Source organism: Tamandua tetradactyla, chromosome 25 (assembly GCF_023851605.1).
Source record: "Tamandua tetradactyla isolate mTamTet1 chromosome 25, mTamTet1.pri, whole genome shotgun sequence".
In the NCBI taxonomy this organism is placed as follows: domain Eukaryota; kingdom Metazoa; phylum Chordata; class Mammalia; order Pilosa; family Myrmecophagidae; genus Tamandua; species Tamandua tetradactyla.
Window position 1 is genome coordinate 6,958,727 of NC_135351.1, and position 13,164 is coordinate 6,971,890.

Genomic DNA, 13,164 nt, shown 5'->3' on the forward strand with positions numbered 1-13,164 from the left:
GTGTATGGTATGGATGAGTTTTTTCTATTTCTTTTTCTGTAGTGATGCAAGTGTTCTAATAAATGATCATGGTGATGAGTACACAACTATGTGATGCTATTGTGAGTCATTGATTGCACACCATGTATGGAATGTATCTGTGTGATGATTTCTCAACTAAAAAAAATGAATGGGAACATGTCAAAAGACACAGAAGCTAGCTTTAAGTGACTCTCACTGGATAATTTTTGGACAATTATACATTAAAAAGTATAATCACCAGAATTGATTAAACACATTGAATATATATTTTTAAAAATTGTTGAGTCAATAATGGCACCCTAAAGGAGAGTGACTATTGCATCAATGTCTTCTCTGAAAATCACAATTAAAGGGAAGGAAGTGAAGATTTATCCCATATTTATAGATAAATCTCATCTAATAAATATAGGAGAAATGGTAAAATTAGAAAATTGCCACTTTTTGTTTTCTCGTGAATCAGTGATCCAAACAAGGACAATCAATGGATGCTAAAAATCTTAAGTAAAATGTTGATGCTGATGATAGGATTGTCACATGGTACCTAAGAATTACCACCCAAAGATTTCTCCCCAGTCACAAAGGAGAGAATATGACTTTATAATGGAGAGATCTGGCCATTATCACCTCAAACCAGCATTTAAACATAGCATTGCCAACAGTAGGATAACTGGTTAATATGTTCCTTCCAATGATACAATAAGAAGTATACAGCATCACTCATGAAGTTTGTTTGCCAAATATGATTAATTTGAATTTAGTTAAGCCTTCAGTTCGTTATAACTTCCAGATACAGGAAATACAGAGAAGAGAGAACAGGACAAGATGTTATGAGGAAACAACCAGACAAAGCCAGAATGTGGGGGGCAGGGCTGGAAGAAAAGTGGGGAGATTGTCTTAGAAAAAGAGGGATATCTGGATGAGATCTTGTTTTGAACAAACCAGAGATACAAAATATTTGGGGGACAAATGAAAAAATTTAAATATGGGCAGAGAAATTGTTATCAGTTTAATTTGGTGTGATACTGGTATTATGGTTATGTAGAAGAATGCCATTTTTAGAGATGTATGCTGAAGTATTTAGGGGTGAAGCTTCTTGAGATCTGTAATTTAACTTTTAAGTGGCTTAGAACAATATTATATGCATTTGTGTATGTTATCTATCATATGTCATATGAAGCAAACATGGCAAAATGCTAACAACTGTTAAATCTAGGGAAGGATAATATATGTGCTCATTATCTTTCCCTTTCTACATTACTGTATTATTTTTAAATTTTTCATAATTAAAAGGCAAAATAAAAAATAAAGGATGAGAATGCAAAAACCAAAGTGTTTAATACAATCAACGTTTGATTCAACAAGCATTTGTTCACACATACACATACAAATATTTTCAAAGTGAAAATAGAATGTTTCCTAGAAAGAGTGTTTTCAGTGTAGAAACATATATCAAGTAAAGAAAGCAAGAAAAAAAAGTCTAAGCTACCAATAGTTAGAAAATAACATCAACTCCTAACATATCTACTTTCAAATTCCAATCCCAAACCATCTCAGTTCAAATGCATAGTTCGAAGTCTTACTAAATTGTTTGAGGCAACTTCCTGGAAATCTTTCTCCTATCTAAACATTTATCGAAAGAGAAGGCACTTTGAAGATATCTATTAAAACGTTCAGAAGTAAATTTCTGGCAGGAATTTGGCAATGAAGGGTTCTGAAACTCAATTTCATGTAAGGGTTTAAAAGGTTGAAAAACGTTTTTGTTTTATTTTTTAAAAGGAGGGAGTTAGATCTTACCTTTGAAGAGCCTCAACTTCAAGAATCACCCATCATAACCAGTGTTCTGGGTTTAATCAATCTTTGTTGGATAATTGAATTCCTTTAAAAAAAATCTTTTTCTTAATAAAGCAAGAGTAAGGATGTGGGCAGGAAGCTTGTCAGATCAAAAAGATCTCTGTGGAATCTTTAGAGGAAATAGGAGACCTCTCCGTTCCCACTCCTTTCTCAAGCCCATGAAAACCAATCCTCCACCCATCTCCAGCATATATATCCCTAAGAAAATCATAAGGTAATCCTGAATTCCAAAGTCACTGGCCTCTTCCACCCCTTCTCCTCTTCAGTTACTCTGTAATCGTTAATGTTAACCATACTGACCACCCACCCAACTCTTCCTTCTAGAAGGATCTTCCTTCCCTACACAATGAGCCTGAACTTGACCTTCTTCTCCTCCCACATCTTCTATCTCCTTACTCTTTTTCCCTCCTCTGTAGACTAAATGTAGTTATTTCACAAGACTCTCACTCCCCTTACACAGCCTCAACTCTTTCTTCCAGACAGATGACCCTCAAACTTACATTACTCTAGCCCTAACTTCATTCTTCAGTCCCAGACCCAAATTTCCAACAACCTGCTGGTAATATGCACCTAGTTGGCCCACAGGCGTTGACTTTTTGCTATTGTTTTTTGTTTGCTTGTTTCTTTTGTACGGTGGGGGGTCACACTTCATTCTTTTTCCATGTGATTATCCCATTATTACAGCACCATTTGTTTTTTGTTGTTGTTTTGTTTTGTTTTCCTTTTTCTTTTTTGGAAGTGCATGGACCAGGAATCTAACCTGGGTCTCCCACATGGCAGGCAAGAATTCTATCACTGAACTACCCTTGCACCCCACGCCCCACAAGTGTTTTAAACACCATCTGAAAGATGGTCCCCTGCAAACCTCCTCCTTTTTCTTCTGCACTTCCATCTTTTCTGTTTTCTCATATAAGAAAATACACTGTAAATTATGATCTGATATACAAATAGAGGCCAATCATATTATTATCACTAATAGAAATATCATCATCCTCCCAGTGCCTCCAGATTCAAAATCAACGTCGCTGTCCTCCCAGCACTTCTAGACTTAAATATCGCCATCCTCCTTAACTGTCTATTGGTTTGGAGCCAAGTCTATTTGTTCTGAACTCTGAAGCAGGGGCTAGTTATACAGGTTCCAAAGCCTCACCCTATGGAGATTATTCAGAAGGTCAAGGAGGGGGGCCATGTAATAAACATCGTCATTGTTTACAGATTCTGTATATCCAAATGTGCCTACTCACAAAAAAATGTATTTGTAACTCCAAAATTGATACTTATGGTCATTTACAGGCACACAGAAAGCAACAAAAAATCATAGACGTCTGAGACACATATTCCCAGCTGAGGTCAAACAAGATGATGCTCTGCCTTCTTGTTTCAGTTTTCATTAATGCCATGTTTTTAGTATTTTTATGCTTTTTGTGAGGTTTCACTGCTTGTGTTGGTTTAATGCCCCAGAAAAGATCATGTTCTTTTAATCCATTCCTGTGGATGTAGACCTCTTACGGGTTGACGTTTTCTATTCTTAGGTCAAAAATGACATCAACCTAGAAGTCGATGTCATTTTCTAACTATTGATAACCTAATAACCATAATAAATGTTCTTATGAAATGACCTTTTGATTAGTGTGATTTCAGTTGAGGCATGCCTCAGGGTGTATCTTAATCCTCTTACTAGAATCATTTAAAGAAGATAAAAGACAGAAAAACAAGCTCTAGAGAAGTTTAGAGAGAAAAGCCCCACAGACGTTCAGAGCGGGTCACAGTGGCTCAGCAGGCAGAGTTCTTGCCTTCCATGCCAGAGATCCGGGTTCAATTTCTGGTGTCTGCCCATGTAAAAAAAAAAAAAAGGTCAGAGACACAGAAGCTAAAAGAGAACCACACAGGAGATAGGAGAGGAAGCCATTGAAGTAAGAAGCTGGACGCAATGAAACCCAGGAGAGAAGGAACAGCAGACATCACCATGTGCCTTGCTGTCTGATAGAGGAGCACAAGCCCACTGTAGCTGGTCTTCAGAGTCCAGAAATCACCCTGTTGATGTCTTGATTTGGACATTTTTCACAGCCTTAGAACTATAAATTTTTAAGTTAATTTAAATCCCCCTTGTAAAAACCAATCCATTTCTGGTACATTGCGTTTCATCAGCTCTAGCAAACCAAAACACTTTAAAATGGCCTCCAAAAATGCTCCCAAGGGAGCGTCATGAAACAAAAAGCCTGGAGATAAGCTAGCAGACTTCACCATGTTCACCATGTGCCTTTCCAGTTGCAAAAGTAACCCTGAACTTCATTGGCCTTTCTTGAGTGAGGGTGACCTCTTTTTGGTGCCTGAATTTGGACATTTTTATACACTTGCTTTAATTGGGACATTTTTATGGCCTTAGAACTTTAAATTTGCAACTTAATAAATTCTCCTTTTTAAAAAAAAATGGCATCCAAGCATAGTGCTGAATGGTAGTCTAATATTCCTAAATGCAAGAAAGCTGTGATTGGCATTAAACGGAAAAAAGTGTGTTAGATAAGCTTCTTTTAGGCATGAGTTATAGCTCGGTCAGTCTAAATTCAATATTAATGAGTCAACAGTATATATTAAATAAGTTGTCTTTGAACAGTAATATGCATAAAACAAGATCATGTGTTGATCAATTGAGAAAAATGTGACCAGAGGTTCTCAGGAACCAAGCCCTATATTCCTCTAGAAGCCATGATTCACTATTTACTGACATAACAACCACAAATAAGGATTGACTGCACACATTTAAAATCTCCCCAAATATTTGTAAGAATTGGCCAAGTGTGGAAACCACTGCTCTGAATATCACATTTTCCAGATCCAGTCAGATCAAGAGAGTGCTCTATAATCGTAACATGCAATGGTCGCCTTTAAAACTGCTTTTACTGAGCTGTGATTTGATGTTAAGTTCTTAGCTTTTTTGCAGGATGTTACAAGAAGTAGAACAAGTACAGAGGTGTGAGGATGTTACATCATAGAGGGGCCCTCTTATGAGGCAAAGCCCCTGCCCAGTAAGGAAACACCCAGTGTAGAGACAGACCAGGGGCACAGAGGAGGGAAATACAAGCTGATTTCAGTGACCCTCTTGGTCCTTGAGGAAAACATCTATTCCTAACCTAGACCATTCCTGGAAAGCAATGGATTTCAAGCAACATTCTGAAGAGATTCATCTCAGGGTACAAAACAGATTGGAAAGGGATGAAGGCAATGGGAGGGAAAGAGTAGCAGTTGAAAGACTGGTGACACACTGTGAAAGGCCTTGCCTTCTAAACCAAGGAGTCAAAATGTCACCTCAGGCCAATGGGAGATTACTGAAAGGTTTTGTTGAAGGAATAGAATGGTGGAAGCAGTGTTGAAGAAAAACAAACTTGATTACAGTGTTCAGGATGGAGATAAAGGTTGGGAGAAAAATTTAGGCACCAATTCACAAGTATTTTATGTAATAAGGGACTGAATCAGAATAAAAGAAAAGAAATCTGCAAGAGACATTTCAAAAGAAGAAATCTGGGCATTGTGATTAATAAGATTTTGGCATAGAGGAAAGGTAGAAGTCCAAAATTATGTCCATATTTTAGATTGAATGAGTAATGATTCAGTGATTAGAATCATTAATGACTGACGCATTGTGTCTTTCATATAGGCAATATGTGGAGAAGGATGAGGATTTCTGTTTTAGGTAATTGGAGAGGAACTGAAAGCACCTATAGTTTGATGGTGGACTATAAACCCACAAAAGAATATGCCCAGCTTGATCTTTTTTTAAGCATCAGTTTCATACATCCAATTATCTACTTGCTAGCTCCACTAAGACAACTCAAAGGCTCCTCAAACTCAGGATGTCTGAAGTTGAGCTCATCATCTTCCCATCAAATTGGTCTTCTTTCAAGTTTCCCTAGGGCAATAATGGCACTCCCATTCATTCAGTCTCCCCAAGCTGGAAACCTAGGAGTCAACCCTTACAACTTCCACTGACTCATATCATCATTTCTATCCCATTGCCAAAGACTACCACGTCTACTTCCTAATTCTCTCTACATTCAGTTCATTTCTTTCTATCACTAGCACCATCATCATAGACCAAGTTACCTTCATCTCTCATTTAAACTACTCCCCAAAGTACTCTGATACGCTGACCCTCCTCTAACCTTGTCTTTTCAGAGCAGCCACAATGATTTTTTCAAAGTGAAAATCTGATTAATGCTAGATTTAAAAGCTTTTTAATGACATCCCATTGATCTTAGGATGAAGATGAACTTAAGGGGGCTATAAGGCCTTATAGGGTCTATTCCTCACCTCTATCACCAGCCTCATCTTACACCATGTTTGCTGTGGTTTGAGTTGTTCCATGCTCTGGTCTTTGCTCTGTTCCTTTAGCCTAGTATACTATCCACCCACCCTGCTAACTCCAACCTCTGACCCTGCCACCTCTCCCTTAATTAGCTCCTACTGTTCCTTCCAGTCTGATGTCAATACACTCTTCCACAGGACCCTCTTTGACCTTGCCTGGTTTAATTTTCCCCTGCTGGTGGTCACTTTTTACAGCTACTCAGTAATTCTAGTCAAATGATTTCATGCTTCCACGTTCATTCCTTCCCTGCCTACAATTTCCTAGTGTTATAAATGAGAAGAATCAGAACCAGAGTCTAAAGGTTTTTATTAAGAATGAGATCTAGACCAGGAACTGGTTGTGGGTTCCAGACTGGAGCATCCAAAAGGAAAGATCAAAGCCAAGGAAGCATCCCACTAATTGCCACTGCAGTAGATACTTGGAGCTGAGAGTTTTGCCCTCCATCATCAACCTAGAAACACATAGCCTTCCCTGAACTGCTGCTACCAGCACCAACACTCAGTCAGACAGAGAACAAGGAAGACAGAGGCCACAGAAGGTCTTCCAAGTGACCTTCCTTAAAAGATGGAATGAAATGGTGACACTTTTATCTCTCTATTGAAATGCAGGTCCTCACTCAAAGAAGGGGCTGAAGCAATGTTTGCTTACTGCTGAATAAATAAATAAATAAATAAATAAATAAATAAATAAACAAACAAACATTGACCAAAACCAGCCTCTGAGGCTAATCCATCTGCTTTCCAACCTCTTTGGTTTCTAATTCCCACCAGATCTCCAAACCCTGGATGTGCCACTGCACACATAATCAAAATGTATTGTTCTAACTGTGCCAAAAAAAATCATTAAACATATAGTGCTGCAGTAATGGGATATTCGTACGGAAAAGAATAAAACGTGACCCCCACCACACAGCATACAAAAAAAAAGCTTTTCATGGCTCCCATTGCTTACACTGATCAGAATCAATTGGGGGTCTTAATACAATGCAGACTGTGGTCCCACCACTGACAATTCCAATGAATCCTGTAGAAAGTTAATCGATACCTCAGATACGTTTATGCACAATACTTTTTTTATCCTTTCAACATTCCCCTGAGAGTATATTCTTATCACCCTTGAAAATAAGTAAAGGAGACTCTAAGACTAACATCACATAACATAATCTGTCCACTGTAGTAACTTGTCTACTATCAATCACAGAGTGAGCAAGTAATGGAACAGAAATCCAAAGCCAAATCTGTTGATTCTTTTTATGACATCATATGATCTCTAGCCATCCAAATTCCTTACCTGGGCTTGCAAGACCTTCAAAGTTCTGACTTCTAAACTGGGTGAATTTTGTTGTATATAAATGATACTTTAATTTGAAAATAACATGAAAAAAAATCTGACTTTGATTCATCTTTCTGAACTTTTCCAAGAGTAATCACCTCTCCTCCCCACCCAAAGATTTGTAGGCACCATGTGCTTTTTTGAGATCAGGCATTGTGTGCTATCCTATCCCATTATTACCATCTCTACCCCTTTCCTTACCCTGTAACTCCCATCTAAGGACCCCTCCTCCATCCATGCCTGCTGAAATCCTGCCTAGGCTTCAAATTGCAGCTAAACACTAACTCTGTGGAGCCTACTTCACTCTTTCCTCAAAAGGAAGCTCTACTCCTCTGTGTACCTCAAAACCTTTTTTTAAAGTCCCCCTTAAGCCAGTTTCCATATTCTCTTGTATTATAGTTACTTTCTTTGTCATCTTCTGGAGTGAAAGCTCCTTGAAAGCAGGGCCAGAGTCTTACCATCTTAGAGTTCCCTGACGTACCTGATCCGGTGTGAGGCATATGATAAATGCTCATCTAATATTTAAAAGAAATGAATAGAATCTCTCTTTAATCCCCTATGCTTCACTAGGGAGGCATACCTCACACCCAAATAGCTGCAGAAAGGAAGGAAGAAAAGAAAGAAGGGAGGGAAGAGGGGATGAGAGGGAGGGACAGAGGACTGTGTGGCTTTTTTGGGGGGAGGCAGGGGGGACATGGTCCGGCAATCGAAACCGGGTCCCCCGCATGGAAGACAAGCATTCTACCACTGAACCACTCATGCACCTGATTGTGTGGCTTTTAAGGCCTGGCATAAAGTGGTCCCATCAGAATATTCAGCTCTACTTCTTTCAACAGCCCCCTTCTCTCCACTGGGTGAGCCTCTTTCCAGCTCCACCTGCTTGCTGGACTCCGTCTTGTCTTTATACTTTGTTCCTCCTACCTGGAAGTTTCTTTTCTCCCTTCTACCTACCTGCATTCTAAGTTCTAGCCATCCTTCAAGATCCTTCTTGTGTTTTATCTGCTCTACCCAAGCTTCCCAAATCTCTGCCCCACCCTGCTCTCTCCTCTTTTTTAATTCTCGTGGTTGAGTTAAGCTCCGCATTGAGCCCAAATTATCATCACTGTTAGTTCCCAACAAGATCATAAAGCTCAGGGACTAGGGCTTAAGATCCTCTTACCTCCTCCACTCCCACCCTGACAACTAGACCTGCATGAAGAAGAAATGACGTGCTCTGGGATACTTTGGCTAGAAGGGGGCCATCTAATTCAACCATCTCCTGCTACAGGTAAGGAAATGACACAGGAAGGTTAAATGACTAACTAGAGGTCATATCCTTAGTAAATGGCAGAGCCAAGATGGAAACAACGCAAATCTTCTGACCTCCATGGGTCTTGTCTGGCTGCTTAACCATGGCTCTCGGCTTAGATTTCTCCTCGAGAGGAGCAGAAGGCCATCTTCTCTCAGTTCTCTGAGATGTCACCCTTCTGGTGTATTGAACCCAGAGAACATGTCAGAACCATGAGGTTCAGAAGATTTTTCTGAAGATATTTGGAGATATTTTCTGAAAATCCTTCTATGAATAATTATGCTTGATGCATAGATGTACTTAACGCTTCTGGATTTGTCCTCTTAGATATACGCCAAAGACTAGCCTCAAACTACTGATTTAGATCAGGAGCTACTGATCTAAATTGGCCAGTGAGAGGCTTTAACGCAGGTTGCAGGGAAGGTAGGCCACCAAGAGTATCAAAGAAAAGAATAATAATTAAATAAAACAGACTTTATTGCCACCAATTTGGGGGGAAAGTAAGCTCCATCAACCAGCTTGAACACAAAGTCGGCCAGGAAAGGCCTTTCTCCTGATACTTGTGCAGTGCTCAGACATTAGAACAGACCTAGCATCTCATGTAGAGCCACTAAGTTTGCTCCCCTTGCCCAGCAGGCAGGAGGGGATGACAGACAGAAAATTAGAATTCTGCACTCTAACAAGAACAGCTCTAGAATTCCAAGTCACTGGCAGACAAAGAAATGATTTCTGTTCCTGAGTTGTAGAGAAGATACCAGAAATGCCTCTAAATTTCTTCCTGGACAAAGCCTTTGGCAGAGTCTCAAGTGACATTACAGATAGAGGGCACAGGGAGTACAGAAGATGGAAGAGTTTGGGTCTATACAGATGGCTGTACCCCATCTCCAGCAGCCCCCTTCCCCAGCAGCTGGCGACTTTGAAACAGGCTAAGACATCAACCAACAGAACCACTTGCAGGACAGAGCTGAAGGGCACTCATCCTTCCTTGATCCTACAGCATTTGTGACTTGGACAGCTGCTCTCATTTGGTTCTCTCACTTCTGCATCCCTGCCTCCCTGGGGCCCTGCCCACCAGGGCAAAAAGAAATTTTATTCCCTTTCACCTATATGCTCCTGGAATGACTCTGCTGGTCCCCAAGAGTGAGAAGATTTACAGCATTAGAGCCAGAGAATTTTAGAGGTGAAAAGGGCTCTACTTACCAGAAATTGGATGAGAGGGCAAAGAAAAACATTCACAACTCATTTGCTACAGACACCCAATCCATAAGAACTAGCAGTGAGGAAATTGGGGTTCTTCCTGGTCTCAGCTCTGCCACTTAGGGAATGTGTGACCTTTGGAAAGTCACTTAACTTTTCTCATTCATCATTCCCACATCAAAATGAAGGAGTTTGCCTGCCCATGTTTAAAAAAAAAAAAATGAAGGAGTGGGTGGGTGAAACAGGCCCATAGAAGGGTCCTGAAGGTATTCTAGCATCAAGCCTTCATTTTACCATTGAGGAAAGTGAAGACCAACATCACACAGCCAGTTGGGGGCAGAGGCAGACCTAGAAGCTGGCTCCCCTAGCCTGGGGCTTCCTTGCCCTAACAGGGGATTCCCTTGAATATACCCCTGATTTCCAAACATGCTTTCAATAGAGAAGCCAAAGAAGGAACCTTGCACTATGAGCTAGAGGAAAGGCTGGCCGCCCAAGACAGGTGTAACTTCAGATGATCCTACACAATGGATCCCCCATAAAATCAATCATGAGTCTAATTCTACCATGTGGGAGATCCAAGGCAACTTGAATTATCTGCATTATTTTGAACTTCTTACACTTGAGTATGTGTTCAAGCATTAAGTAATTAAAATTTGAGTAGAGCTTGCTAAACATTCTACCTTTAGATTCATTTCTTTTAGCATAAGCAACATTTGGTTGGTAAAAGAGAAATATCCCAGGAATGGAGAACTCATACCTAAGAGTAGAGTAATACTTGTAGACAGTATTAATAGTAGCTAATACTTCTTGAGCATATACTATGGGCCAGGTGTTTTGCATGTTATTTAATTTCACTCTTATAACCACCTATGAGGTATGTGCTGCTGTCATCACCACTTTACAAAAGAGGAAAATGAAAGTTGAAGGGTTAGTCAGGTCACATGAGCATTATGGAGCCAGTACTCAGATCCACAGTCATGTCCCTAACCAGACCCATGGCCATGTCTCTACTCAAGCCCGTAGTCTGTCCCTACCCAAACCCATAGTCTGTTCCTACCCAACCCCATGGTCATGTCCATACCTAAACAAGTGGCCATGTCCTTACTCAAACCCATAGTTGTGTTCCTACCCAAACCCATAGTTGTGTTCCTACCCAAACCCATGGTCTGTCCCTACTCAAACCCATGGCCATGTCCATACTCAAACTCATGGTCATGTCCATACTCAAATCCGTGGCCATGTCCCTACCCAAACCCATGGTCATTTTCCTACCCAAACCCATGGTCATGTCCCTACCCAAACCCATGGTCTGTTCCTACTCAAACCCATGGCCATGTTCCTACTCAAACCCATGGTCTGTCCCTACCCAAACCCCTGGCCATGTCCCTACCCAAACTCATGGTCATGTCCATACCCAAACCCAAGGCCATGTCCTTACCCAAACCTATGGCCATGTCCCAATCCAAACACATGGTCTGTTTCCACCCAAACCTTGGCTGCATTTCTAACCACCAAACCATACTGTCTTCTGGTGGACATTTTTACCTGGCAGGAAAAGGTTCCTAAAATCTTTCTTGAAATCAGATTGTGACAGAATTAAGTAGATAAAGAATAAGAATATCAGATGCTAGGTTCAAATTCCAGCTCTACCACTCACCACATTACTTTGTAGAAGTTACTTATCCTCTATGAACTGCAATTCCTCATTGGTAAAATGGGAATTAAGATGGACTCTTGCTCATGGGTTATTGTGGAGTTTAAATTAGAGAATATATGTGCAATGCTTAGAGGAATGTCCAGTATCTAATGAGCTGTCACTCATTATAAGATGTGACCATTATTGTTCAGGAGGCCAAAGGCCAGCCAGGCCCACAACCAGCACTGCGGCTGGTCAGTCCTGGGTCTAAGACTGTCCCAGTCACAAGCCACTTCAGTTTTAGCTACCCTGAATGTGCCCTGCCTTAAACCAGAAAGTTAGTTTCCTAGAAGACCACATTCAATCCCAAATTAAACCATCAAGGAAAAGACCAGCTGCCATTCATATGAAACCTAGTTAGGGCACATGGGCAATTTGGGTGATGATATCAGACTTTTAAGGTCACATCATGCCTTCCCCAACCTTGTCTCTGTACCATTCAGGAGTAAATGGGCAGCACTTACTATTACAGTTCCACAAGTATTCTATGTGTTTTATAGAGAAAAGCCACAATTATGACAGTTGCCTGTGGCAACAACAATTAGACTACCAATCTAATTGTACCATTTGACTTAAGGTTCTGTTCAGCCATATAAGCCATGAATCAAAATGGATTTAAAGATAAGTGACATTTTTACCTTTGTACCTTACAAACCAAGGGAAATGACCTCAGCATTTTGATTTATCCGAAACAAATTCCAAAAGGTACAGACTTCCCAGCACCGCCTCCTGACAATGTGTTTCTGTAAACCCTATACCCCAGGCATGCCAAACCACTTGCTGCTTTGAAAATACAGCATGCTTTCTCATGCCTCTGTGCTTTTGCTTCTGCTCAGAATTAATCACTTCCTTCTTTCCACGTAAACACGTCATTACTTTGTCCTCATTGTCAGACCTTCTGCATAAATTGTTGTCTATAGATTCATCTCTCTACTAGACTGTAGGTCCTCAGACAGTAAAGGCCAGCTCTTGCTCTGCTATTGTTATATTACCAAGTCTACTAAAATGTCTACAGCAGCGAAGACACAAAGAGAACCAAAGAGAAGCTAAGGGGAGGAGCTAAGGCGACTATTAAGTTGTGATCCAGACACAATTAAATGACCACAGATTACAGCCTTCGAACCTTCATGATAAATAGCAGCCAGCTTGACTTATTTACTCTTTAATATATTGTAATACTTCGCTATAAATGGCAGGAAAACAAGCTATTGACATATATTGTGGTCAAGAACAGCAGTTTGGATGACTTTAAAAATTGGCTTTCACCCTTTCTCATTTTAAATGCTTTGCTACTTTAGAGGCAGGGCTTAATGATTATGTATTGCTTCCACTACACAAACACAAAATTCTGGCTCACTCTCAAATTCAATATGGACAAAGGAATGTAGTTAAATGCTATGAGCCTCAATTTCCCAT

General features: G+C 40.3%; 1 protein-coding gene across 2 annotated transcripts in view; it reads left to right on the forward strand.

The window, feature by feature from the left end:
• The first annotated feature begins 4,896 nt into the window (after positions 1-4,896).
• The window catches only part of CDYL (chromodomain Y like), a 273,528-nt gene continuing 265,260 nt past the window's right edge, over positions 4,897-13,164 (forward strand). The window contains exons 1-2 of one of the 2 annotated variants that reach the window (XM_077144044.1): positions 4,897-5,063; positions 8,754-8,834. The gene's annotated coding sequence lies outside the window, so the exon portion shown is untranslated. The remainder of the gene's footprint in view (positions 5,064-8,753; positions 8,835-13,164) is intronic. The other variant, XM_077144043.1, reaches the window with a different exon arrangement.